Consider the following 5,826-nt stretch of genomic DNA (forward strand, 5'->3'; position numbering starts at 1 on the left):
TTTGATACGAGACTTCAAGTTCTGTTGCGATGGAACAGTAGCTTGCCTAGACTAAAAGTTAGAGTAAATACAATTTTTATAGTTAAACCTTGTTCTGTTTTGGAGATTTTGGAGGAGCTATCCAGTCACACTGATACCAAGTACATAAGGCTCCAAAGTAGCAATGAAGTAGAACACCTCTTGGTACCTTGTGTCCTTGGGTTTAATAGATTTACTGTGTGCTTAGTCATTAACCATGTATTGAATAAGTGTGATTGTAATGTAAGTAAACAGAGTCATTAGCACGACACCCTCTGTTCTGCTGTGTTGATTTTAGGAATCAGAATTCAGCTAGCCACAGAATGAAACACTCACCCACCAAAAATTGCTTATGTTAATGATTTACTTTTCAGATTGGATCTGGTCTAGTTCCCTTTTTTCCTTCCTTGTGCTGAAATTGCTCAGCTCATCACTTATGCTAATAACTATTTGTGGCTGGCATGCGCAGGAAGATGCTCTAAAGCCCTTATATGTCACCCAGAGTAATCAGGTAGTTTTAGTGAAACTCTATAAATGAGGATGTTTTCATGCAAGCTACAACTTGCAAAATCCTGCAAAGAGCTGATTAAAAATCCCATACCGTTTCTCTATTAAAGGACTTACACAGAATCTTAACTATTCAACTGACAGCAAACTCATATTTTTAATAGCTAATACCATATTTTTCTGCTCATGATGACTAGTATTATAATAAACCATTGATAATACAGGAAGTTTTCTCTCTCACACACATACACAAAAAGGAATATAAAATAGAGGAACATAAAAATACAGATGCAGACAGAATCAGTCTGTATATCCTCTACTACAACTTGAATGGAATGCACAGGCCATTGTTATCCTGATTGAGTCCATTTTAGAGAGATAGTGTTTTCCAATAGTTGTACAGTGACAGCTCAAAATTTGAATTAAATTACTCCAGAATTTCTTGGTTTTCTTAATGTATCCCTCACAGACTCTGTAGCACTTATTAAAACATGCATGGGGTTTTATTTCTTACAATTTTGGAAGACTTAGGAAAGAATAAAAAAATGCTTTTTTTGTAGCTGTAATACCTTAGCAGCTCTTCTAATCACTTAAAGCTATCTCTTAAATTGTATGAACACAGAAGTATTGATTTGAGTATAAGCTTTTTCATGTCAGCCTATGTTATGTGTAAAGATTACAGATGCATCTTTGGAAACTGTTGGAAGAACAGTTTCTTTCACAAAGAAACACACGAAACATAGCCTTCCCAGTGGCATGCCTTTAAATTCTCTTTTTTTCATTAGGACTGTGGTAGGTATTTTACTTTATTGTAATTATACCAAGTACATTCTTTATCTCTGTATCTCGAGTGCTCTTTGAGGGTGGCTGGAGAATACAGTTCCACTGTACTGATAAGAAGAATGATCCATAAAGAATCTGGTCTGGCTGTTTAGAGGTGCTGAAGGTGGTACCTAGAGTAGGATTCAGTCTCCTGATGATACATATTTTAAAGCAGTTACAAAGATAAAAGAATATTTTAAGCCTATCTTTTTTACAGACTGCTTAATTTTATGTCTATTTTCTTGCTGTGATTAAAATGTAATACAGTTAATCTTCAGTAAAACAGAAAACAGATTAAATTTACAGGATTATGTTTTAGTCTGCATGTGTCCAGATCTTGAAGAACAATTGAGTGTAAATAAATAGTCAAAACCTGTTGTTCTATGAAATATTCACACCTGGCATACAATGTGATAAAAAAACTTACTGAACTAGATTCTGTTTTTAATGGAACTTTCAGAGAAAACCTGGGAGAGAGTCTACAGAAAACAGGAGAAATGTTTCAACATCCTTATCCTTTTGAATGTCCTTTGGCTGTGCTTTCCTGCCATCTCTCCCCCAAGGTGAGAGGCAGGGTTTACCAACAAGGAAACGAATAACATATTTGTCCATGTAATGCTCAGCAAAATGGATCCTGTGTTTGTGTAGCCACACCTTCAGATTTTCTTCAAGAATCAGTAGGTCAGAGGTGTGAGTAATTTCTAGGAGAGGAGCTTATCCTGTCTTTTAGGGGAAAGCTGAAGAAGCTGTGATCCCAGGGGTTTGGGCAATCTCACTTTTGGGAAGAAAAAAAAAAAAAAAAAAAGAAAAATACTACGCAATAATTACTTATGTGGAAAGACAGGAAACACTTGGCTTTTTTAGACTAAAGAACAATGAAGGAGACCTTAAAAGTTGAAGAAAATAAAAGATGTTGCAAGGGGAAGGGGGAAAAAAATGTCTTCCAGTTCACAATGAACTGGGCAGATTAAAGCCTGTTTTTCTGTTTCACCGCTATTTAATCTTTGCAATTCTCTCACAGTTACCAGGTGAGATTTTCATTACTCTTCTGGGTAATTGCTTGCTTTCTTTCCTGTTTTTCCTGCTAAAAATTTTCCTGTTTCTATTATTGGAAATCAGTTAATTTTCTCCTCCCTCACTTTCTTATCTGTTCTTCTTTTTTGGACAGTCTTAATTATTTTCTGTCAAAGCAAGAAGGGGTTAGTTCCTCTTCTGCAGGTCCCTACAAGCAGTGGAATTTCTCACCTGTGCTAAAGGTTCTTAGTCAAACTTCCCTGGTCCTGCTCATTGATATGCTTAGGCTTAGACATTGCAAATGGCCATTTTCATGTTATTTTAATGGAAAGCTTGAGTAAAAATAATGAAGTATAATCAATTTTTATTAGGGATACATCTAAAAGTGATTATTTATTTGAAGTGAGAAGTAAATGTTATTAAATATGAAATTATTCTATTTGTTTTCCCTGAAAATTAGCTTCCAGTGTATCAGTTGTATATAAATTAAAAACAGAATTCCCATTATTGGTATAATGATCAAAACAAGGTATTGCTCTGGAGTATTCAAGTAATTGAAATGTTTATCCAGTATTACTGCAGGTGGAAGCAGTAAAATATGGGACTTCGTGCTGCTGAGCATGTGGTTTCTGTGGTGAAAAGAAAATCTGAATATAACCGGAGCTGGTGTAATTTCTAGCTCTCAGCAGAGTACAGAATATCTGAGCACAGTACAGAGGTCAAGAAGAAGGGATGGAAAGGTAATCTCTAGCTCTGGTGTAGTAGTAACAGCCTTGGGCATTTGAAAAATCTGTCTCTGGGAGCTTGTGTGCAGCATGTTACTCACCATGATTAAATGAGGTATTTGATATCAAATACCTTTACGCAGTGAATCACTGTAGGATCTATGACTCAAATTTTAACTTTCTCAGTCCCCAGTCTTCATTAATATTACTAAAAGAACTTGGACACTTATCTACCTGCCAGTTGTCCTTAGGGTTGCAAGGGCCAAGTTCTGCCTTCTTTCTGAGAAGAGCTCTGAGCCCAGTAAGTTTACACAGGAGGCAATTTGTGATACCGTGAGGGCTGTGATGCTGATACTGTGTGCCTTGGGAAGGCGACTGCTAGTTCCCATTTGGGATATAGCCTTTGACAAAAGGCTGACCATATGAGAGGGTACAGACTACTGAAAAAGAGAAAAGGGTTTGGACGAGACAGTGAGTAATGAGAGGTAGTAGTGAGTGTAGCTTTACAGGAACAGCAGAAGCACAATGACTTAATGAGTGTAAAATTCTGGTTTCATCATTGTGTCAATATAATTTGGAATTGCAGTTTCTGGTGGTTCATGAGTGGAAAAAACTGAAAAATCTTGGGCTTACAGACTGCTTCTCAGTCCTGAATGTCACTGAATTGGGTACTAGGAAATTATGCTAAGCTTGCACTGATGTTTTTGACTTTCTGGAATTAAATATAAACATATTCACCAAATATAAATATGTTCACCATAAAAAGGAAATATTTGTATTAACTAAGACAGATTTCTGCTGACATAGAAAAATTGGCTGCAATCCAGCACTACATGAGCTATTTCTTTAGTGACTTTTTAAATCAAGGTTAGCTGTTCACAGGTTGGTTGGGCAGGAGAATTAGGGTGTTTTTTGTGGAGAGAGTTATTTTTGCCTGAGACAAACGTAAAATTATAGAATATACGGAATATATCTATGACGTATTCTGGAACTTACATAGTGTGGTAATGGAAATGGGTGAATGGAAATGAGTCCTTCTAGAAGTTTTTCTTATGCCTAAGCAGAATTGCTCTGGATACTGTTTAAAACAGTATCCTGGATGTTTATCATAGTGTTGAAAAATTGTTTTATTAAATTTACAGTATTCACTTTTGCTAGAGAACTATAGCAGAAGAAAAAAGAATTCTTTTGATAAAGGATACACAAAAATGTAAAAAATTAAAACAGAATTCTATGAACTGCATAATTATCCAAGCAGCAAGGTTCCTAAAGCTGCTGCTTTTATTGCTGCAAATTACTGCTAAATGAAAAGGGAAACAGATACCAAATTTCTTCAATACTAATTTGTGTAGATGGCAGCAGTGTTTCACAGTACATACTAGATTAAATGGTGTTCCAATTTCCATTTAACATGGCTTTATGAAAATACAAGGACGAACTTTTGGTTCTGATTAACAGAGTATTTTATTACTAGCTTTATTAATTTCATGACATATGAATCGTAGAGATGTTACTTATCCAATAACAGTTTCAAAAATAAATTGATAATTATACAATTTACTGAAAGCACTTGGAGAATCTGATATTTTTATGACAAAAATTTAAGAATTACTTTATATATACAATAAAATGCTCACTGTGCTTCCATAGATAGCATATTACTTTTTAAATGAAATTTATACAAGTAAAATACAAATATTGTGAATTTAGGCAATTTGTTATGCCCAGATATGTTTGGAAGATGTTGCTGCAATTTTCTACATTAATCCTGCTTTAAATGTTGTTAAGTCTTACCATGTGTTGGGAGTTATGCCAAAGTCAGTGTATACAACAAATTAGTGATTATAGACTACTGATTTACAGGGACATTGTAGAAATCGTAATGAATGTATGATTTCTTGTATGCTGTCAAATTAAAGCACTGTTTCCATTACGCAAGCACTTGATCTTGCAGATGATGGAACATTTCTCTACTGCACATTTGTATTGACAATTTTGTACTGATTTTGCTCCTCTCCTATGCAAGCTCTCAGGAAGAAGCAAAGTGACTGCGCGTGTGTATGTGGGCTGGCTCTGATTTAGCTGGAGAGAGTAGCTTGTTTGTGAGCTTTTGTTTCTTGTGAGGCACTCTCCTGTTGTAATGACATGCTTAAATCCATTAGCATGTCTCTCACCATAAAGACTGAGAAATACAATTAGCAAGTTGTTTACAGCAGAACTGCAACTGCTGTGACTAAAGTGTTATTGATAGAGTGAATGAACTTCTGAGAATTGTTTTCCAAAGATTAGTTTAATAAAGGTTTGATTTGATGCTATAACTTAGCCTTGATTAGTTCAGTGCAAGGCTTGATTTTTTTTTTCACTATCTAAATACTTTACGTAAAAATGACATGATATTTTGCCTACATTATTCCAGATAGTTAAGCCTGCACTTACCACTTTTAATCTTAGCAGTTCTATTAGTCTTGGAGACTGGAAACTGCTTGATGCTAAGCACTGTTGAAGTTTCATTTATTTGGATGCCTGAATCTGAAGGAAGAAACGATAATAACTTCCATACTTAAGCTAGAACAATTTTCTGCTAGGAAATGAAGTCAAAAGGATGTAAGTGAAATGCAGTGCATGCAGGAGAAGAAAGAATAAAATTAATGCTGTCTTTAATAGACTAGTGCCAATCATCTGTTTTTAAATCCTTTGCCAATGTTGATTGTCACAACTCATGCATAAACAGGAGCTGATT

This window comes from Sylvia atricapilla, chromosome 4, assembly GCF_009819655.1.
Source record: "Sylvia atricapilla isolate bSylAtr1 chromosome 4, bSylAtr1.pri, whole genome shotgun sequence".
NCBI classification, from domain to species: Eukaryota; Metazoa; Chordata; class Aves; order Passeriformes; family Sylviidae; genus Sylvia; species Sylvia atricapilla.